General features: G+C 39.5%; 1 protein-coding gene across 1 annotated transcript in view; it reads left to right on the forward strand.

Annotated features, from left to right (window-relative positions):
* Positions 1 to 23,566, forward strand: part of DNAJC1 (DnaJ heat shock protein family (Hsp40) member C1) — a 101,602-nt gene that overhangs the window by 12,810 nt on the left and 65,226 nt on the right. The window lies entirely within an intron of this gene.

The following is a 23,566-nucleotide window of genomic DNA, read 5'->3' on the forward strand; positions in this document are numbered from 1 at the left end:
TGTGTTGGAAAACAAGTTTATTCAGAATTTTTGATCAATTGAAAGAAGTACTTGAGATTTTTATCTTTCCATTGAGTAAGCTTTTAAATAATTCCGAATAGGAAATGAGAAGAGGCTTCCATTCCAGATATTTACAAAAATATAATACCTACTGTTTTATTGTAGTAGCCATGGTTAGACACAAGATCCAGTAAAAGCAATGACTAATATAGTTATAAACTGTCATAAAACTCTAAGTGGCATTCAGCTTTTCTACCTTACCATCACAGCATTTATACTCCATAAGATAATGCCGGGTGAATTAATCAGTGACTATGAAATGGTGATTATTAACTACATTAACTGTAAAAGCCAATCTAAATCAGTTTGAAATTTAATCAGAATCATTGCAGAATCGATCACAAAATATGTTGGGTGAGACAGATGTGTGGATGGGGTATTTAGGGACATGGTTTAGGGGTGGACTTGGTACTGTTACGTGATGGTTGGACTTGATCTTACGGGTCGTCCAACCACAGTGATTCTCTGGTAATGATAATTACTGCCCCTTAAGGAAGAAGCTACTTATCTGTATCGGTGCAGTTAGGCTCCTTCAACAAGCAGACACGCTTTGTGTTGAGACAGCAGCATTTCAGAGCCACAACCATGTACAAAGCAGAACTACACTAGTTCTGCCTTTCCTCTGTAGTCAGATAACAACTGGAGTGACGTTATTTCAAAATCTCCGGTGCATCTTCAGATTTTCTCCAAAAGTTTTCCAGATCAGCACTGAGAAGAATTTCAGATGTAGCAAAGATGAGGGACAGCATATGGATTGTCTCGTGGTCTGATTCCACCGCTCGTTTGCTTGACGCCAAGAAGGACACTTGGAAGGCCCAGGAGCCAGGTCGTTTAAGAAATTTGCACCTAAGCCATCCATCAGATGGGAGCCCAGAAATACCCAGCATCTTGGCACAAACTCTGCCAGGGGTTTCAACCCTGTTTTCAAGGGTTACATTCAAAGAGTGTTATTGTTTATAGAACAGTAATGCACACCACATGTACAACATAGGCTGTCGTGTGCATTCAAATTGTTTACAAATAATCCCTTTTATACAAAACTATAATATCCAAACAAGTCTCACAAACTGCTAAAAAAGCCCAACAATCTCTTTGTATTTTATGAAAAAAAGCTTCAGAAAAAAAATATGTACGCACACTACTGTTTCATAACCCAAAATTGAGCAAAACAAACTTTTACCAGACACAACATACTAAGCAAAAGCAAGAACACCAAGAAGCAAACCAAAAACAAAACCGCAGGCTTTCAAATGCTGTGTTAATTTCTTAGTCCACTAAGATATTGTGGAAAACTGAAACAACATTCCAGGTATACATTAATTTTCTCCTTTTATTCTTTTTAATATCAGAGCTATTCTTACAGATGAAAACCCCTTTGTTATTGCTTATGCTCTCGTTCCTTCTGGCTCAGCTGTTCAGCAGCACCACATGCTCTTTGTTGCTGGCTCTGCTGAGAGCATAAGGATCATCAACCAAAAAACATTTTTAAAAACAGATTTATTTTTTTACAGTATTGCCAAGTATTGTATCCTAAAATTAAAATAGCATCAGATGTGCCTCCAAATCTCCCTTATAGCTGAACTTTATCTAGATCTGATTAGAAAACCGTGTTAACCTTCATTGTAAAATGGCTCTGTTTTATACACCAACGTAGGAGGAGGAAAGGCTCCTTGAAGGACATTGATCACTCAGATAGCCCTAAGAATGAAAAATGAAAGAAAACTGGTGGGTTGCAAAATGGGAATTAACTGAACTTTTCCCCCCAGTATTTAATGGTGTCTTTGCGTAACTACATTAATACTAAATTAATGTTAATTTACATGCAGAAAAATGCTGTTTTATGGTAGGAGTACTTGAGATAATCATACAGGCTTTAGAAAATGCAGTTCTGACCCTGTCACGTGCCTGTGCTTTGGCATCCCTGGAACGTCAGGAATAACAGATCCGCGTACTGGCAGCAGGCACCTTGAGAACAGGACTCATTCTCACGAAGATCTGTCTTGTAACGACTTGATTAGTGAAAAGTATCATTACAAGAGGTGAAGAAAAAAAACCTCGAGGTGAGTTATACTAGTGTAAAATCTATCACCTAGCCAAGTGTGATACAGTGTGGGATAGCACTTTGCTGGGTCTTAACACGCTGGTGAGAGGAAGGGAAGCCGGAGAATTCCAGCGCGTACTTGGAGCAGCCACTGCCGGGATGTTTCTTACCACTGCTGTGCAGATTACTTCACAGCCTCGAGCTCTTCTGCATTAAATTTTTAAGGTACATGTTGAATTGGCGATCTTAGCAAGAATCATTGCATATGCTCCGGTACAAATGCTTTAAAACTGTTTGATTTTAAGCATCAGTAATCTGGAGAACATCTTGTAGTTGGTAATACAAACCAAGGAAAGAAGCCAGTCTTCAGATGAAACATTGCTGATCTTTTGGTGACATTTGGAGTTACATCTTGCTTATCAGGACGCTCTTTGATTTCTGGTTAAGTTGAACCTTGGTAGTTTTACTCAGATGAAGTGTGGAAGCTTGTTTTCTGCCAAAGCAGTGTCCAGACAATGTTTTGGATGAGTTGATCTTAAATTTCTAGGCCATAGCGTTCCTTCTAGGAGTGAGACACCCTTCGCCCAGAAAAGATCCAAACAAATCCCTGAAATGAGTGAATTTCTCTCTGTTCCTCTCTAGCCTTCATGGCAGATCTGCTTAGACCTGCCCACTAGGGTTGTGTGTCCTAGGTTAATCTAATATTTGGGAAAAGGTCTGCAGTTTTTACTGGGCATCACAGAATTTTTATTTTCATTTTGCCATTTCCATTCCCTTCAAATTATCAATCCCAGAATAATGATAGGGAACAAGATAGTTACCTAAATATAATGCTTGTTTTTCCTTGCCGTGCCACGGGCTTTATTTTCCACCAAGACAGCATTGTTTCTGGGGCTGCACTGAGGGTTTTTCTTTATCAAGGGCAGTATATGGGGTCCCTGGTGGCCGCAGCTGAGAATCGCTGAGCTGACACCGATGCTCGAGTGCAAAGGCTGTGTAAATACCTCTTAGGAACCCTCTGTGTTGCAGTTCATGGTGATTGTCCACGCAGCCCCTGGAGCTAATAATTATTCTGTCTTTTTTGATGATGTTTTCCATGGCTTTTGTGCTGTTGGTTTTCTTCCTTCTGTTCTGACTTTCAGAGGTAGAAGGAGTGAGCAGTCTGACAGTGCTCTGTCCTGCTCAAGCATATACTATACTTTGTCTTCTTGTTCCTCTTTTTTTTTTTAATCCTCTTATTAAGGATTTATCAATCAGAGATACCATAACTTTTAAAACACGCTGTCTCTGGTTACATTTCCCTATCAGCGCATTCAATACATCCTTCTGAGAGATCTGCGATTAGCTTGGGTTACATGTAGTCATGTTCGGGAAGAATAACTAAGGATTTTATTTCATTTTTTAAATCTCCAATGTCTTCTACTTCTGTTTGTCACTCTTAATCTTGGAGGTCATCTTTTCTCTTTATTCTGTGGTTGGTTTGTTGGTTTTTAAATGTATTCCTGCTGCCGTCGTGTTTTACTGTGGCTTTCACTGCTCATCATAAATTCAGTCCTTTCTTTTAGCTCAGGAGCTAAAGTGCTTGTGTGCACCCTGGTTAACTTACATTTTAATTGCTTCAGGAAGAGCCTTTTTGTCTAATCCCTGTGCTTTCTGTAACTAAAATGACTGTCTAAAATTGGTGTTGGCTTTTCAGTTGGACCTCGAGATTGGATTGCCAAGCAACAGGCAGTTAGAGCTGCCTCGAGCTTAAAGCTGCTAGTGATTTTAGGCTGCACATTATAATTCTTCTCTGAGTTTCTTTTTTATTCTCTTACTTTCTTGCTTTTAAAAAAAAAATCTCATATTTTTCATTTTTTGGTATCTTTGTACTCATGTTGTTTCTGAAGGTCCATTTGCATTTCTGCATGTCAATGCAAATCCTGTTCTCCCTCCCTCAACAGTGCAGAAGAAATCATTGTCCTGAGTTTCATAATACGTATTTTTGATCATTTGTGGCTTTCTCTCGTCATCCTTGAGAAAATATTTGATGTGGTCTCAATTTTGGTATATAGGTGTTACACCAGTGGTTGTTATGAAGGAGCATTTTCCACAACGGTGTTTGCGAATTTCAGCATTTCAGCATCGTTGGACGTGCAGGCTGGGTTTTTGGGCCAAGCAATCAGAGAAGTCAGATCTCTCGGACTGCCTTTTGGCACATGGGTAGCGTGGGTCTCTGGAGGTTGCTTTCCCAATGGCACGGATGCCTTTGTGTGAGCCAAGAGCTTCTTGGCAGAGCTGGCTGCTCAGTGGAAGTAGGTGAGCGGCCACCCGGTTCTTTGGCAGCACAGATTTAATCTGTGGGCTGGTCCGTACGGGATCTGGTAGAAGCTATTCAGTGGTTGTTTCTGTACTAAGGTAGAGGTATTTCAAGTCGTGGTGAAGACCTTGTGGGGTTTCTGTACCTGTGATGAGCGACCGCAGGAAGGTTGAACCCCAAGTCAAGGGGTTGAAATCAAAGTAAACGAGGGCTTGTAGTGTGGCTCCATTCTGCTGCTCCTTCTTAGCTCGGTTTCCTATTTATTCCACCTAGACAAACCCTCCCAGGTTTCGGTGTGGTCTGTGTTTGTGTCCCATAGCTCGTTGTTGATAGCAGAGACTTCTGACACAGCAAATGTCCCCGCTTCTCACAGCTGGGCGCACAAAGGCAGAGGCTGCCATAGCTGCATGCTTTTTTTATTTTTTTTATTTTTTGGCACTGCCAAAGTCACTGCTGCTGTTCTGCCCCTGCTTTTGAGGGACTGCCAGTAGGCAATGCTAAGGCTGAGAAGATGCTTGTGCTCTTCCCTCTAATTAACATTGCCATTTTCCTTCTCATCGCCAAATTCAGTATTTTTCAAGTGTATTCAAGTGTATCTCAACTGTAATGTCTTGCATGCATTATTGCTAAAAAAGTGTTTTTATTGTGAGACCTTGTTGTTCTCAACATGATGTTGGGGAATATGGATGTAGACCTTTATTCTGTGCAATTTGAAGTAAAAACGAAACATGGATTTTGCAACCATTGCAGATTTTTTTGCGTGAGGCTTCTGAGCGCTCCAGAGCAGATGTGCAAGAACTTCAGTGATAAGAGCTGTGAAGGTTGTCGGTACTCTGTATTCGTAGTTGTCTCTACACTATGGTGATCATTTAATCTGATTATTGAGATTTTACATCTTTAAGTTCAGTTTTGGTTTCTTACCACTTGATGGCAGTGAAGGAGCTAGTGTTGCCAGGCAAAGGTTCAGGGCAAGAACCATTATGAATAACAAAAGAGCGAGGTACAAAGGAAGCCTCTGACATTTAATATTGTTCACATTTCTAGGTGATATTACATATACCACAAATGACAGCAGAGGAAGGAAAGCCTCTAGATGGAGCTTCAGTACTTCCAATGGGGACGAGTGGTTTGCTCCTATTTATAATAATTATTTCAAGCAGCAATTTCCCCATTTAGGAATGGAATGATACCAGACATAATCAATAAGTAATATTGGTGCTTCTGCTATTACAAACATACCATCCCTCTTGAAGAGCATGAAATTCTGACATTTTTTCTCACTCTTCTCTTCAAATCCTACTGCCTCTAAACGCTCTTAGGAATTCTCAGATATTGGTAAAAATATGCTATGTAGATTGAGTATCAGCGTAATTATTCAAAAATTTTTTTATAAGGTTAGGTTGATTTTAGTGGTGGACCAAGAACAGAAACATGGAGTTGAAATTGTCGCGTGTCCTGTGGTATTTATTGTTTTGCGTGGCCAAGCCTTGGCGCAGCAGCATTTGTTGTAGCATTAAATATCACAGTGCACATCCGTGCGTCTGAGGCACTTTATTAGCGAAGGCTCTTTAGGCTCTTTTGCACTCCCTACACCCATGTACACCTCTTGCCAAGCTGGTATGGGGAAATGAACCATATAATGGCCCTGCTATAGTAATTGGCTCCACATGGGTGGACTCTAGCGCACAGACAAAACCTTATTTGAAGTAATTGGTGCTTTGTGTAGGTACAAGGGTCTGTACATGCAGATTTATTTTGGATCCTGGGTCAAACCTTGGCATTAGTAAAGGTTTCAATTTCATGCAGTGTCTTTGACATGTAAGTGATTTTGAATGAGTATCAAAACCATCCATACAGATAATAGCAAGCAACTTGATTGAACTTGTTCATTTAAAATACACACACCTAATATTTTACAGTTAAGTTTTTTTGATTGAATACTGAAGAAAGACATCGGCTTGTTGAGTTTTGTGAAAAGTACAGCCTGTTATTAATTTTAGAAAATACCCAAAAAGCAAATGATGACTCTGCATAGCTATTAAATATCTTAATCATTAGTAGGATTGTTCTAGTTCTGTGAAAGGCAATACTATGTAAACTCTTGGATGAAAATAAATAAAAAATGGCGGCAGTTATCACATATTTACTTTGGTTGCAGTTGCTGTTGGTATTTTTAAAAAGCATTCTTATTTTAATAAAGCATTTAAACTCACTATTTCTAGTATTAGCTGGCATCTGTTTGCCCGACTGAAATGTCCTTGTCATATTGTGGCGCTTCTTCATCAGTGGTATTGTAATGAGTTCCTTATCAGTGCTGTTTTGAGTAGGATTTGTTAGAAAATAATGTTTTATGAAGTTTCACTTCATCGTGCGGTATAGGTTGGTTGTATTTATTTTAATGTCAGTGGAAAATTTTAGCTACTGTGGTGCAATATGATTTTAAAAGAAGCCAGTGCAAGCTTTTCCAGCTGCTACTATTTGATTTAGGGGAATCTGAAATTTGAAAGGTACTAACAAAATTATCACAGCATTTGGAACATGAAATCAATTTGTTTTAGGAAGTTAGTGTTAATCTTGCTTCGTCTGCATGCCAGGTTGAATAGCATAATTGCCAAAAATCAGATGTGGACAGAATAGATATGTATGTGCAAAATAAACTTTGTTCTTCTAGGTGATTGTCAAGAAATTTAGCAAATGTAACTCAAGAAGTAGTATTTTTTTCTTTTCTCTCCCTGGAGGCAAGAATTTTACCTAGAGGTAAACTTCTCTTGGCCGACGGGCAATTTATTCATTCGGGTATTTATTTTATGACTACATACAACTGCTAAATCTTACATTCAAGAAATCTCTTTTCTTTACAAAAGGGAAAAAAAGACCGTGGGCGTAATGCAGCTCACACTTCCTGAAGGCTAACTAGTTTGTACTAGAGAGTTTCTGTATTAATCAGAGCCGTAGTAGCAATTCCCCAGCAGCAATGTGTTATTTTTATTTCTCCGTATCTGATTGAGAGTTGTTGGTAATGCTAAAGGTCTCAGCTTCTAGGTTTTGTTAAAGCCAACGAATTCATATTGATCTTTTAAAAATCCTTTGACTTTTTTCTTTTATTGCACTAAATCTTGGGGTCATTTTTGCTCTGCAATTGTCTTTGTTGCATCTTTGTATTAATTTATCATTAAAACTCTGAGGTTGTTTGGCGTTTAAAAACAAAACAAAACGGTGATGGCATTTTTATTTTTCTTTGTCTGCTGAGCAGAGCTCAAACGGTTACTTCCTGCTTTGGTTGAGGGAACAAGTGAGTTCTTGGAAAAAGCATAAAATTGCAAAAACTACCAACCGATGGATAGGCAAAATTTCCTTGAACGTTACTGGATTCGCAAAGAATGAATCCCACATCTGTAGACAACACTTCACTTTTGTTGTTTGCAAGTAAAAATGCCCTGCCAGAACTGAAGACTTGGTATTGTTGTGGAGTTCATTTTTCAAGCCCTAGTTTACTTTTCCAGTGATGGAAAAGCTACACTAATTAATGCTAATCATGAATTAGTGAAAATAATCAGAAGTTTCCCTTCTGTGATGAGATCGTCTAAACAGTTTTATTTTACTTTATGAAAAAGTGATCCTATAAAACTGTCCTAATGTTTAAGGAGAGCAGAATAAATAAACATGAAGAACTTAAAACTGCTTGGAGAATTAACTCTTCAGGTTTTTGTTTTGTTTTACCATAAGAGAGCACTTCAGAATTTTAATTTCATTGTGTTGCAACACATCAATGCAGTGAGCAGGCACTTTTTGTTTGTGTGCCTTTATTTGATATTTGCCTAAATTTCAGACCCAATTAAAAAATTCGGTAGACTTATTTCAGTAGAGAACACAAAATAAAAATATATATTATTTTTTTTTAGCACTAAAGCTTTTTTTTTTTTTTTTCTGTCTGGTTTTCCTTGTACCTCCATCATAAAGATTAACTGAACAAATAGCCTTGAGTAGTTGTCTTCTAAAAAATATTTTCATTGTCACTCTTTTGGTACAAATGCTGACACAGAAATGTGGAAACTAATTATAGCTGTAATGTATCCTGATGGACCACATCCCAATTTCCTTTTGTCATTTCCTCATTTCTGAGAGTTGCTTCTCTCCCCCAGTTTCCCACTTGGTGTTTTCAAGATTACTAGTTGAAAAGAGATTAGTGGTAACGTAGTTGTTTCAAAAAATTGTTAATATAATATCTTTCAGGTGAAGAACATTATAGAGTGTATGTATACAGATTATAATCTGTGTGTGTAGAGTCTTTCTGAAATGATTATGGAAATTGTTCCCATTTCAGTTTTTCAAAGGGTACTTGCTGTGTTAAGAATCCTTTATAAGCAGGACTCTTTCTTCCAGCTTGAGCTCAATACAAAAAGAAAAGTTTTCTTGGGTAAAACAAACTGTTCTCCATATGGAAAATTGTCTTGCTGATAAAGGTGCCCTTAATTTTTCAGTTCATGGATATTTAAGTCTGAGTCAAGATCCGTAAATATTGGTGGGTGAAAGCTTAGTGCCTGACAGTTTATTTGGGGGTGCAACTCTACAAGTGTTTAGGCAGCTGTCAGATTGGAGTCATGTATGAGTCCTAGCGTTCCCAGAAGCTTGCAGAATTGCAGTTTTAAATTTTAAAATAATCTTGTTAAAATTGTATGCAAATTTTGATTGATCCACGTGGGAATAATACAGTTCTTTATTTTACGTTATTTTATTGTTAAATAGCGCAGGAAAACTCCATCCAACACAAACCACATGAAATATTGTTTCAAAAGCACAAGTATAAATACATTCTTAATTCCTTTTTACCTTTTTGTTTAAAAAAAAAAAAAAGAAGAAAAGATGTAGGTTACTCATGTTTATTCAGCTTCTCGGAGTTCATCTTCCAGAGCGCATGAGGTTTTTTAATTCCTATACAAATGATTTACATTAAATGCGGTGATGAAATGAGCCAGAGGTACAAAAGTATTGCAAGTATGTCTTGTATTGCTGAACGCTGACAATACCATTCACATAAGCACAACACTTCAGGATTATTTATAACCTCTGGAAATGTGCCTCAATTTACATTTTGACAAGATTCCCAGTAATTTTGATAAAAAATAGTTTCAGTCACTTGCGGTCTGAAAGTAGACATCTTCATTTGTGCTTCTGGAGTACTCTCACGTGTAGAGAAATAATGCTGAATTATTAACGAAGAACTCTACTGCACCTTAACAAAATTAGTAATTAACAAGCTTAGCCTGTTTCTCGTGCGGCCGCCATTATTTTTAGAATCTCATTACTTTCATTATACTTGAGAGATTTTACAAGGTGCTGGGTCTCGTCCTTCTTTGTCTCAGGCGATGAAAATACACACGCCTGGCAGAGAAAACGCTTGGGAAATACTTCAGGGGCTGGGGAGACAAAAGGTGCACGTCCCCGCAGGAGAACCGCCGCTCGCCTGGACGCTGCGTGCTTCCCAATTGTCCGTGCACACCCGGGCTCATCTGATTTTAATCCGGGCTTTGCCTTTCCCTCCCCTCCTTCAGCGCTGGGCTCCGTTTGCTGCTTGCTCCCCGCCGCCCTGAGATGGGTGTGCTGGTTTTCAGCTGCCTGCACACAGCCTGCTGCTGCCCGCCTCGGAAATGCTGCACCCTCAGTGTTTTAAGGAACGAGCCGTCCTGGGTTAGGTTTGCCTTCAGCTCTGCAATTTGAAATAGCTGCTAATTAGCCAGATTGGGCTTCAGAACCTTCAGAGAGCCTGCGCTTATTTGTAGGGGAAAAAATCACCGTTGCATGTAAGTTAGTATGATAAAGCAGCTCTGCGCTGCTTGGGCAATTTATTTTTTGAATCCACTCGTTCCTGCCTTTTCCTCCGCCAGCCTTAGGAACTCACGTACCAGAATACCACATCTGAAGGCTGCTAACAAATTTCTGGGGATGCATGCTGTAAAATTAGGCAATGTCAGTTTTTAGAATGTCTCAAATCTTAATTTGGTTTCTTTGTGCTTGTTCATTGTGATGATTTTTAATTCACTACATTATATCCTACAGGGTCTTTACTTATTCAGGCTCAGGGAGAGATCTGGCCCCAGTGCAGCTTCAGGCTTATGTATTGAAAGAGACTGTTGTCTGTAAAAACTGTTTAACCTGTAGATGTTGAGGGGATGTAGAGGGTGGGGGAGAAGATTGCAGGGGGAAAAAAAGTGGTTTCATGGGTAAGCTAGTCAGACGAAAAGTGCCCTTGAGGATTGGATTCTGTTCCTCTCTCTGCCACAGAATTCCTATGTGATGCTAGGCAAGTCGTTTAAATGAAACTTTTCCCAAGTGGTGACTAATTGATTTGAGTGCTCTGCAATTCTGGTTGCATAATTTGAGGTACTAGGGGCTGATATGCAGAAAAACTGAGGGCTTGCAGCTGCAGCTGAAGTCGATTAAAGTCTGTGCCCAGGCTGTATGGAGTGGTGTTTGATACCAAGCGCTCAGCAAAATCCTATCTGAGATAAAAATTAGCACCTGAGATGGCTGAAGATTTTACCTTAGTCTGTGCCTCATTTTGCAAGGCATTTAAAAAAAAAAGTATATAAAAAAAAATTGCAATGCATTAAAAAAAGGAAAGTATGCACACTTATCTTAATGATGTTACAAAGGTGAATAATGTTATTGATGAACTCTGATGCCATTGTGATGGGCTTCAAAACAAATAACCACGTCTTGGGAGCGTGTTTGAATAGCATGCAGCTACGAGTGGATGAGGCCACACATGAACAAACGTGTGGAGAGAAATCCTGAATAGCTGCTGGCTGGGGAAGCAGCCGTCCTCTGTGCGACGCATAAAGGCAGGGCGGCGGAGCAGTGGGGAAAGGCTGGAGTCCCTTTCCATGGAAACACCAAGCTCTCCCCAAATCTCCTTTACCTGTTCAGAATAATCATTGTCACGTTTCTGTTACCCCTTAATTTTTAAACTGTAAGTTTAGAATTTAAAGAAATCAATCTTTTAACAATCTCACTCTTTTAAACAGTCATTTCTCTTGCTGCTTACTAAAAAAACAAACCAAACCAACACCCAAAAAATAAGGTACCAACTTTTCTCCTGATAACAAAAGTGAACTGAAATAGAGCTCGACCAAAACTTTTTATCCTTTCGGTCTGTTTGCCAACAGCATGCTCTTTGTTGACATTGCCACGGGGTATTCGGCTCCCACTGCTGGCATCTGCCGGACTGCTCGGGGTTTGTGTGGGACTAATTGGGAGAGGGAAGCTCGACAAGGAAACGCTCATTCCAGTCCCGTTTCTGCCTGCTTACTCAGTTTCTTTGCCCCGCAGCAAGTATTTCTTTTATTTTGGCCAGTGACACTTGCTGTGACTTACTCTTCCAGAAATAATTTTGCAATATTTCTGCCACCGCTATTTGGTTTTTGTTTTGTTTGTTCTGACAAAGAGCCTTCCTCCGCCCCTAACAAGTTACGAGAGGAAGAAATTGCATCTGGCTGATGCAATTTCTTGGATTCGATTCCACAGCTGAGGTTATGAGATAGAAGGAAACGTGGCTTTGGCCTGCGGTTTGTGCTTGTGGGGTTGTCAGTAACGGAATGCTTTTTCCACGTAGTAGCTTGCAGGCTTGCAGCTTTATTCCTTTCTTCTCTACCTGTGGCAAAAGTTTCTAAATATTCTCGCCTGCCTGTTGATCTTTCATCAAGTCCTGACTTTCTGTTTATAACTTCTGGGGAAGAACCCATGTTAAAATATTGTATGGTAATTTATCTTTGATTCACTTACGTCCCGTGGTCACAAAACTTTTCCTATGGCTTTTGGTTTTGAAACAGTCTACGTTTGTCAGTGCTTCTTCTAGAGACCGTGGTATCAGAGTTTTATCTGCTGACTTTCACTGTTATCTTTAATGCTGATAATCCCGTAATCCTATGTTGAGAGGCAAGTAAATGAATTAGTAATAGTCACTATCTTCTGCGGTCAGTTGGCTGAAACAGATTTCTCGTAGCGTAGTTAATGGCATGTAACCTGTGCCAAGTTTTTATTGCTGTTCACTCAACTGCTAATTCTTCTTTTCCATAGGCATAGAAAAATGCACGCTCTTCCCCTTTATTTTGATCTTTCCTCCTTTTGCAGTTTGTCTTGCTACCAGCTCTGCTCAGCCAACTTTCTGCTTCCTGCAGTCGGCTGCTGCCTCCAGATTGAGGAGCTCTCCTTCCAGTGCCAGGACAAAATGCCTCTTATCTGCTTGTTGCTTGGGCTCGTGATGGGGAGGAAATGAAAACGGGGAGGGAGCAAACAGATACGTTCCTTATGACGAGAATGGGGCTCTATGGGTGAATGAGAGACGAGAGGAGGCAACTACGGTCCCTCCAAATGCTGCCTTTTCCTATCAGTGACTGAAAAATGGCCGTACATTTGCTCCATTACTTTGACTTCAGAGGGTGAGAACTATTATTTTGTCTCTCTCAGTCCTGTGACAGTGCTGACAGGCTACTTAGCTTCCCAGCAAAAAAGGCTCGTTTGCACTGAATTATCTTAAAGTCTGGGTGAGGAGAGGAGCAGGTACGTGTGTGCTCATACACGTGTTTGGTACCCGCTGCCTTCTGTACCCTCCACATGTGAGTAGTGCCTGGAGGTCTTGCTCTGCTCTTCTGCCTCTTGCAGACCAGGAGGTTTGCAGTTTATGGATCTGAATGAATGAATTCCCTCCTTTCCTGGCACGAACGGGGTGCCTCCAAGGTAGTACTGGAAAAGAACAGTAACTCCTTGCAGGGAATGGCTTTATGAAAAGCAGGAAAGTGATCTTTCTGCCTCCCACTTGGGCATGTGCAACTTTCTGCCTCTCACTTGGGTTCAGTGCAAGCACTTGGATTTAAAAAACATAGAGGGCAATTCAGGGAACAGTATGCCACTGTGTGTAACAGCGTCTGCCTACAGCTGCCATAAATTTTGAGAGGTGAGTATCTTTCTTCAGGTGTACTTGGCTTGTTCACACTGGAAATAATGTCAAACAGGCATTTTAAGCAACCATAATACCAATTTCCATACAAAGTCACTAGTAAACGGGAAGGGCTGTCTTCAGTTCAGTTCCATCACAAGTCATGGCATATATATGTTTTTTTAAATAAGGGCAAGATTTTTTAATGAAGAATAATTTAGTTTTGTTTTACTTCAGCTTTCAGTGATGTATAAATTCAATGTGTGTGAGAGAGTTTTAATTGACGGTTCCTAATGATAAGCTTGATTTCTTTATGCAGGTTCCTTTGAACATTCCTTGGCTAGTTTATGGCCCATAAAGACCTGTCAGCTTTTGTGAATGGTCATTTGGGATGTCCTCTGCTTTCTGCCGTGTCCCTTTATCAGATGTGCCTTGCTGTATGCCATCAAACTGTGAGCTGCAGTCAGGCAGTGCTCCTGCTTTCAGCTCACCCTGTTAGGAGGGTGGCAACTTTTAGCAAAGCGGTGGGCCGTAGTAATAGGAAATCTGTTAAGCTTATTGGAGTTTAACTGAGATGGTTTTTTATTAGGGTTTAGGCTGGGTTGTGTCTTACAGAAATTTTGCTGACGCTGGCATCTGTACTACAGAGAGTGATGGAGGGCATTCCTATATTCTTTCAAGGAGGCTATGTACTAACTCAGCAGTGAATTACTATATGGGTAGTGGCATGTTACAACCTCCCTGAGGTCTTCTGAGTCCCGAGGTAGTAATAGCTCATTAAAATGGTAGTTAATGAGTATAAAGGGATCATTATGCAACTCCTTTACGTGGTGGGTAGGGCTAAATCCTAACTAGTTCAGTAGAAAGTGGTCTAAATAAAGATGGAAGGAATTTGATAAATGCTGCTGGTAGTTCTTTATAAACCTAGCTATTTACAGCAATGCATTTGGAAAAAACAAAAAACACTCAAATACATTTTGAATAAATTAATACCTGTTTCTGAATATACTTCAGGGCTTTCAGAGGAATCAGAGTTACTTCAGTATAGTTTGTGATGAAAAATCTTCAATTAAAAATCTGCAGCATTTTGCCAGTCTTGATTAGCTGATTATGGGGAAAAATCCCTGTTATTTATTTATTTAACATCTCAAGATCCATAGGCATTTTCTGTTCCGTATATCAAAAATAAATGGTGAAACAATTCTTTTTTTTTTTTTTTTTTCCAAGGGAGGAGGAGAGAAACATAATATGATGTTGTTCATGGAAAACGTAACTACCTGATCCATGAGATCTTCATGGCCTGGTCACTTTTCTGTGGGTTGCATTTAGCTGATGTTATTTTCTGGAGAAAGGTTTTAAAGATTTACCTAGAGTTTGTAGCAGATTGATGAAAACCTTTTTGAATTCATTCAGCTCTTCCTGTCTTCTTCCAGGCTCTGTAAGGACAAAGAAACCAGTAAAAGACTGCAGGCTGAGGTACATCTAGAGCTCAGGAGTCAGGTTCGGTGGCCAGGACTATTTTTAGGCATCACTAAGCTAAGAAAAATAACATTGCTGCTGAAAAATGACCGCCTCAGAAATATTACAGTACGGTACAGAAACTAGGTAAATAGTGGGGAAAGGAGGGTGGAAACAAATATGACATTAAGAAATACAGAGGTTTGAGAGAGGTGCTCCTTCTTGCTGTCGTAAATGAAGGTATTATGACTGCCATGCCTGCATATGGCTTAATACAGCGTCTCTACCGTATCCTCAAATAGGTGTTTTTGTTGCAGGAATTAAATGTGCATTTATAAACCATATATTTATAAACCAAATATTATGAAATAAACCAAATATTAATGAAATACTTTCATTCGTTTTAAAGTTTTTATGATCATTGTTGAAACTCCTGCCTGCTTTTTTTCTCATCCGGTTTTCTTCTTTTCCTCTGACATTCCCAAGGAAACCTTGCTGATCCTGTCTGTTTATGGTATCTTCCTAGGCGTAAAGCTGATAAATCTGGTGGAGTCTTCTAAACTCAGATAATATAGATAACTTATTCATGAACATCTACTGCAGGATGATTTTCTCAATGATTCAGATTAACTGGTCTGTAACAGGAAAAATAAGCCCAATGTCTAGCAGTGCAGGTCACGGAGCAGGCCCCTTCTGGGCTTCAGGTTCCTAGGAAAGAAGGGCTCCTGTCTCCTCCTGGTATTTGCTGCTCTTTCTGAGGACCACTTAGGTTCTGTGAAAATCTCATGGACTCTCTGTTTTGGCAGGCAGAGCTGCCATCATCACCATGACAGGAGTACTGTCCTCCAGCTAGGAACTTCTAAACTACCGGAACAGTTGCAATAAATCCTGTTGGAATATTGTCAGTGTAAGTACTAAATTGGTCTTCAAAGGGATATTTGGATCCTGAAGCACAGGACTGTTAGTGATCCACTATACCCGACTGTGGCAGAACCGATTAAGGCTGAGTCCTGGCTGATAAATCCATGCAAGATCTGCTGGAAACAGAGACTTCGTCAGCCCATCTGATGCTAATGGTGCTTCTGGAAGCTTTCATCATTTTTAGCTTGAATCTTCTTGAGAGTTATTTAACTGTTACTGCTTAGCCGTGATACGGACAGGACAATTACTCCATTTCTCTTTGCAGCCACCTTCTCTCTATGTGAAGGTGATGTGTTCCCAGTCATCTGCCTTTGCTTCAGGCTAAAGTCACTCCTGTTCTTTCAGTTTCCCTGAACAAGTCACTTTTTGTTTCTCCCACACCTCTTACTACTCCAATCTGTTGCTTCCCTCTGCATTTCTTCCAGATGGGCTCAGAGCTGTCTTGGGGAGCATTGCTGGAGCGGAGGCAGCAATCTGCTGAGCTCTTGCAGCTGCGGCGTGGCGTGGCGTGGCTGCTCGCAGCCGTGCCGCCGGTGTCACAGAGAGGCAGCAGCGTGACACTGCCTCTTGCTCAGCTTGGGATTCACCCCTCCTTTCTGCCTGACTGCTTTTTTCCATCCCGTGGTCGCACAGTCAATGATTTCTGTCCAGATGCGGACCATTAGTCCTTCCCTTACAAAATAATGCATCTTTGCAGCAGTTGTGCTGTTTGTTGGGATCTTGTAGGATTTGAATTCTGTTCAACATCATCTCTGTGGGCTTTCCGAGGTTAGTGGTAGCTACCAGCATAATGGTGATCCTGTACCTCAACCTGACAGTAAAAATACTGAGTATCACTGGACCTGAGACAGAGCTCATAAAATCCTATTTGATACATCTTTTCGTTTTTGATAGATAGATCCTTTAACTATTCAAGGTATGTTCTTTTTTCTTTCCTATTGGTTTTGCACCTGCAGTAGAAGTTCCATGTTACCCATGTTTTTTTCATTTGTTTAAAGATTTTTGTGCATTAAAAGCATTACTAAAGATAGGAAAATGTTCACTGTGCATTCATTCCAAGCTTAGGTAACAGCTTTTATTTAAATGGTCTTAAAATGCTTGTGAAGTCGAGCAACAATTAAAAATATAAATTAAAGCACTGTATAAACATGAAGAATTGCTGGAGAAGTAAACTTGTTTACATCAGTTTTTATATTAGCATCCATGTGTGAAAATACATATTTGATGGATGTGTGTAGCGGGGCATATAAATTAGTGTCCTTCACAGCTGATGGGACTGAGGAAGTTGCAACTAAATAGTTAACATTTATTTTGAAAGTAAATGTCTGTGGGGATTACTCACCATGTAAATGCTGTGCTGATGCATAAGCTAGTGGGCAGATTTTAACAGCTGTGTTAGAGATAGTTGTTCTCTCTTGGCTTCTTGCATGGCTTTCTAATCTTTTCAGCCATACATCCTATATCCTGTTTTCTCATATGTCCTTTTTCTTCTCAGTTTTGGAACATCAGAACAGAGGGTTATAAATACCTTTCAGAAATAAAAAGTTTTACGTACTTTTAGAGCTTACAAGTCAATTAAAGATGTAGTCACAAAAGTCACAGAAACAATTCAGGTGCCATGGGAGTCAGTAATTAGAAAGTAGCCAAAGCTTTTTTTTTTTGTGTGTGTGTGTTTTTTTTACTTACTTTGGTCTTTGATTTTCTTGTACACCTTCATAATTAAGTCTGTGGTCATCAGTAATCTCCCTCTAAAATTTCTGCTTACATTGAGGTCTGGGAAGCTGTTACTTGGAAGGACAGGCTAGGTACGTGGGAGAGTGGGTCTGTAACATCAGTTCTGGTGGCAGGATGTAATGGGAACAGGATAAGCCAGAGGAGGAGGAGATAAGAGCCTTGGATGGGCGTAGCCTTGCTGATTCTGATTTCCTTTAATTCCTCACATACTTAGGAACATACTAAAGCTGAAATATAGCAAGAAAACTATATTACCAATGAAGTGGCAGCATTCTTGGGGCATTACATAGAAGGAAGGGTTGGAACTTGTCAGATCCAACACCCAAAAACTGCCTTGTACTGGTGCTCCACAGCTGTTGAGTGCAGCATCAGCCGTCCGTGGTTACAGCAGTGTTCCCTCCTGTGTGAACCAGGGGCTGTTGCATTTTTTGTTCCTGGGATTACGTTGCAGGATCAGGAGTCTTCTAGGTGATGCATTTACCTGAGATCTGTAGACTGGAAATCTGTGAAGCAATATGCAGATTTTTAGGAGAACCCCTGAGAAATAACTTTTCTTAGTCTGTAAGGGAGTACACACACACACACATTTTGTAAATACGTATACACAACTATCTATACTAAAAAATGTAGATAACATTTTATAAAAATCTAAGCAATAAATGCAATACATAAAATAATAAATATATGACAGCATTCCTGGAAAATTGTGTGAAATAAATAAAGGATACCTACTTATTCCTTCCTTTTGAACTACTAGAATGAAAAACTAAATGAAAATAAACCATAACAGTAGGGCAGGATTTTAGATTAGTCTGTATTGGCTTGAATTATGTTCTTAGTGATTGTTTGATAGCTTTTCCTCGTTTTGAATTTGAGGGAATAATTCTAAAATCGTCGTGACAGAATGAGTGAGTGTTCTTTGCATCTCAGATACGCAGCTCGTGTTAAATCATAATATGTGGCTATACATGTTGATGTTCTCTTGGGCAATCTAATTTTTCATATGAAAATAATGAATTGCTGAAAATCTAAGTAAAAAAGGTAAAATGCTAAAATAGTTTCAGCAGAAAAACAAAATACATACAAATACTGTTGTTCAGATCGGCCAAGAAATCTGAAGCTGGTGTAATTGTGCACATGTGCTGAGGAGAACACACTTTTTTAGGTTTCTCAAGCATGAGGCAGCAGAATTTTCATTCATTTGGCACGCGAGGCTGGAAGCAGAGTCTTCTTTCATTTGACACACTCCCCTGTAAACAAACATGCCAGCCAAGGGATTGTGCCAGTTACCAGAAGCCTACAGGAATACATTGTGCTGGTTTGTGTTCATTTTCATTTCATGAATTGCTTTAAAACTTAGCGGCATCAAAAAGCATTAAAACACCTTTTTAGCATTATTTTTGGTCCCTGCATATTTCCCTGCTGTGCTGTTATTCTGTGTAAATCAAGGGAATGTGGAGAGGCGCATGGCTCCGTCTGCGGCAGAGCAGCGCTCGGCGCCGTCCTGGGCGCGCTGGGAGCTGTCATCTGCAGAGAAGCACCAAGTGGGGGTTAAGCTCGTGCTCCGTCCTTGAGAAAGAGGAGTGCCTTAGGAAGAAGCTCCGTAAAAATAAAGGGGGAGTTGAACAAAGGTTATGCAGCAAGAAAGCCAAAACTCAGCTAGCATCTGTTAGCTATAAAGGTTCGTAGACACCGTGGGGTCTTCTGGGAGAGGGATGGCCTTCAGGATTGCCAGCATGTCCTCCCCTCCTCTGGAATTTGCTACAAGACTATTTCCATCCTAGATGCATTTCCAAGTATCGACTTGGCAAATGCAGGTGTACTTCGTGGACCTGATGTGTTCATCAGAGCTGAAATTGGGACCGGGTTGTGGTGAATGCGCATAGGGAAGCACATAGGGGAGTGGTATCTCAGTCCGTTTTGGTATGGCTGAGCCTTCATTTATTTCCTAGCCGTGTGCTGGTGGTAGAGGAGTACGTGGCTCTGCCTGCTGCCTCTTGCCGTTGCTTTTCCTCCTGGTGTTATTGAACAATTTGTCAGTGCAGAAAGACTGTGTGGGCGTGATTTTTTTTTTCCTTTAGGGAAATTACTTGAAGATGTTAGGGGAAACAGCGGTGTTTGTGCACAAAATACACGTGAAATGTAAGGCTGTTAGTACTGATGGTGGGAATTTTGTGTGTGTATTTGATTTACTGAGGGGCTCTTTGCACTTTATTAAAAAGAGAAAAAAAAAGGATACAAGGTTTAGAGTGAATGCAAACCATTGAATTGTACAGTTTTGGTATGAATTTGGTGAGAATTACCTAGGAAGGGTTCTGGAGCAACTGTGGTTGCTCTTCTATCCCCACGTGCTCCAACACAACATGTGAAAAGGTTTTTACATTTCATGGCTCGTGAAGGCCTGCCTGTGCTGGGGTCATTGACAGGTCTAAGATTTCACACCGCAGTGCAGCTCACTGGGGCTGTGTGCAGACATCACTTCTGGTTGCCGTACAGCTCCAGCAGTACAGCCTGTGGCAAATCCTGCACAGCAGCACTGCAGTGGTACAGACACACCGATGCCATCCTCTTTTAGCCCCTTAAAAAGTGATTGGACAAGCGGCAAGTGAATAGAAATGGGACTTGTGTCAGCTACCCGGTCCTTTGGACCACGTGCCTTCCCCTTGCTAATAAAGATAACGCCACCTCTTTGAAGACATCGGCAGGCATATTTAAAACCCAAGATGAATTGAGCACATTTCCTGCGTTGGAAGCAGTTGCTAAATTGTAAGTAACTAAGTCTTGTTCTATAACTGCATTGCACTCAGGGGAACAATTTAGGTTTTGAATTGTATATGTTGGTAAGTGAAAACTATGTAGACATTGATTATTTTTTTCCCCTTGACCTAATCATTGTTTGCCTATGGCAATATCTGATATGTTATGTGTTCACCAAGAATTGTCTTGGGACCACAATGAGGCTTTTTTGAAGCTTCATTAGTAATCATAGTTACATTAGGCATAGCAGGCAACGGAGTAATAGAGTTGCACTGCTCTACACCAGTTTTTCTGTTTATTATAAAGGTGGAAGTGGACTCTGTGGGTGGGTCTGAATTTGTATAGGCAGATGACAAGACTAGATTTAAATCTGTCAGCTCTTATGGATTTTCAGCAAGAGTTTAATTTTTTAAAACAGAAAGCAAATGTACGTTATTTTCGTCTGTTATTGTTTGTGACACAAAATCCATTCTTTGTTTCTCCTGATGTGGTTGTAGTCTAATGATGTAACTTTTCTTTACAATACTGAGTAATGCGAAAATGATGCTGAGTAAAATAATATTTAGTAATACGTTTTTCATCATCTGAATTAAACAAGCTGCAAAAAATAAATGGCATAAATAGAGAGAAGAATGTTTCTTTTTCTTGCCTACCCTGGGAATCTGATAGGTATTGTCCTTCAGAAAAAAAAATGAAAATAATTAAAACAGAGTATCTTATGTATGTGGCTAACTTCTTTGTCACATGGTTGATTCCTTCAAATGGTAAGCTTGTTTGTATGTTAAAAAACTTATTTGCAGTGCAAAGGACTTTGCTGAAAAATGTAAAAGATGAACTTCTGCTTGGAAACCTTGTAACTAAACACACAGAACTCTACTTGTTCAATAAAGTGTTAGTAATTAAAAAATTCCCTCAAGAATACTTGCATACATTTGCATACAAAAGAGGCCAGGCTGTGGCCTGACAACATATAGGCTTGTTTGGTATTTCTGAGAACTAATTCTAGCATAAAACACCTTTTCCTCCCTTGACTTGTCTACTGTGTGCCTTCTTTCCAGCTACACAGCTGGCAACTGAGCAGTTTTTGATGTAGCTTAGAGAGTTGATTTTGCATTGCCTTTTAATTTAAGTGCTTACATTATGCTTTTTTTTAATTTTTTTTCTCACAAAATATGCATGACGGAGAATTGACTTTTTCCTACTGACAAACATTGGAAGGCTCTCATGAAAGCAGAATTAGGCACAGAAGTGTAGCTGCCACTGCAGTGAGTAGTTCTGAAAAGTAAACGACGCCATCCAGCTTCTCTTCGGAGCTCTGTCTTTAAAACGAACAAAACGAGAGTCCTCGCCTTTTCTCCCTAGTCTTTGGACTTTTTCCCTAGTAGGTAAAATAATAGGTTACTGTAGAAAGCACTGACTCTTCAACTTGGTGTTTTGCTCCTCAGCCTTCATGGAAATCTTACTGAGGGTGGCCAACAGTCAGCTAGCTATAAATGAAAGTCTTTTGGAACAGCCGGCTTAAATATGGTAGATATTTCTTTATTAGTTCAAAAATAATTATTCTTGTAGCCTATTTTGGGCCATTCAGTACTAGTAAGTTCTGTGGTGATGAGAGGTTTTTGTTAAAATGCCTCCAGTTTGCACCCCTAAAGCCATTCAGGACAGCTCGTGAAGGATCTGGAACCTTTCCTAGATGTGTAACGTTACCCACAAGTAGCATTAATTAACATGTTTGGAACTTGATTTTCAACACACATGATATTTTTCTGTGTTGTGCTGTGAAGAATCAATCAGTTGGCTGGCAGGCTTACTGTCATTTCGGAAATGTATGTGAATCGGTAGTGATGAAATCATTTACAGCAACATCACAGCAAATATTGAATCGTTTCTTGTTGTTATTGTCCCATCTTTGACCTTCTGGGGGTTTAATTACAATTAGCTGGTATGTTAATAAAGATCACTTAGATTATTTAGCTAAAACCGTGGCCAGTAAGCTTATTCTTGATTTTTACTTGCTATAGTAGCATTGAAATACTGTATTTTGTATGAAGGACAAGCCCATGTTGTGTATGAAGTGGCTGACTGGGTTGAAAGATTGTTTTGCCTTTTTTTTTTTTTTTGTTAGTTGTTTTACCAATTATTTCTGTTAACTAAGGTGAATAACCTATTTCTGTAAATTTTTGTTTCAAATTCTCAAGATGAAGCAACATATAAGTTTAAGCAATTTTTTCTTTTTCAAAGTTGACCTGGGATCTCATGCTTTGATTAAGTATGAAACAGAAAAACATTTGTCCTGGTCTTCTACACAAAAAAAAATGTGTTGCCCCTGTATGAAACTTAAGCTTAAATTGTCCAGATAAAACTGAAAACACCGTAACTTTTTTGCAAGTTTGTTGTTTGAAATAGTTGGAAGATTTCTGCCAGACAGCTCCTAAAACTATGGCTTTCTCAGGTTTTAAACTGTTCATTGGGAGTGTTCCAAAAATTATGCCAAGCACTTCTAAATGTGTAGTAGAGAAGGAATAAGCTGTGGTCTATCCCAAGCACAAAGCCTGGAGAGACTCATTTCTTGAGGTTATCATGGTCTCAATCCCTCATTTTTAAAAGATTTGTTTATGTTGTGTTTTCTCTTTTATTTCATGTAATTCTACTAAGCCTGCATCTCAAGAATGTCATGTTTTGTAGGGTTTAGAAGAGATATTTAGTCAAACTGTCTCTTCTTTCCCATTAACTAAGTGTTAGAAATAAACCTATCAAACGATGTTAATCTGAAATATCTCCCTTGCAGTAAGCAAGATGGAAGCGAGCAGGTACTTAGTCAAATTTGCTTCTGTGTGCCATAGGAGTAGCTGTTGGAAAATTTAAAAATGAAAAAAATATGCAGTCTTACAGGATAAATCTTCTGTGTGAGAAATCAAAGCATCTTCTTTGGACAAACAATAAACTATGGAAATTTTGGTGTTGCATTAGGGGATAACACCAATTTCCTTACGGTGTCATTCACTTTTCCCACTTTCTCCTTTTCCCCTTCCCCTCTCCCAAATCTTTCTCTGTTGTTCCCTCCTGGCCCAACTGGTACCCAGCCTTTTGTTATAAAACTGAAATTTTAAAAATGAAAATAATGATTTATAATAAAAAAGCTTGACAGACTAATTACAGTATTGCATTAATTATTATCTTATTTCAGCCCCGTTCCTCTCACAGCTAGTTCAGATCTGTTCTTTGGGTGTGTTTAAATCCCTATTGACACTATAATTTTGATAAAGAGACTATACTGGGAACAATACATATCTAAAACTATGAAATCAAAGTTGTCAGAGGAATACTTTATTTCTAAAACGTCGCCTTGGCCATGCTTGTT

The sequence above is a fragment of the Anas acuta genome, chromosome 2 (assembly GCF_963932015.1).
Source record: "Anas acuta chromosome 2, bAnaAcu1.1, whole genome shotgun sequence".
Lineage (NCBI taxonomy): Eukaryota > Metazoa > Chordata > Aves > Anseriformes > Anatidae > Anas > Anas acuta.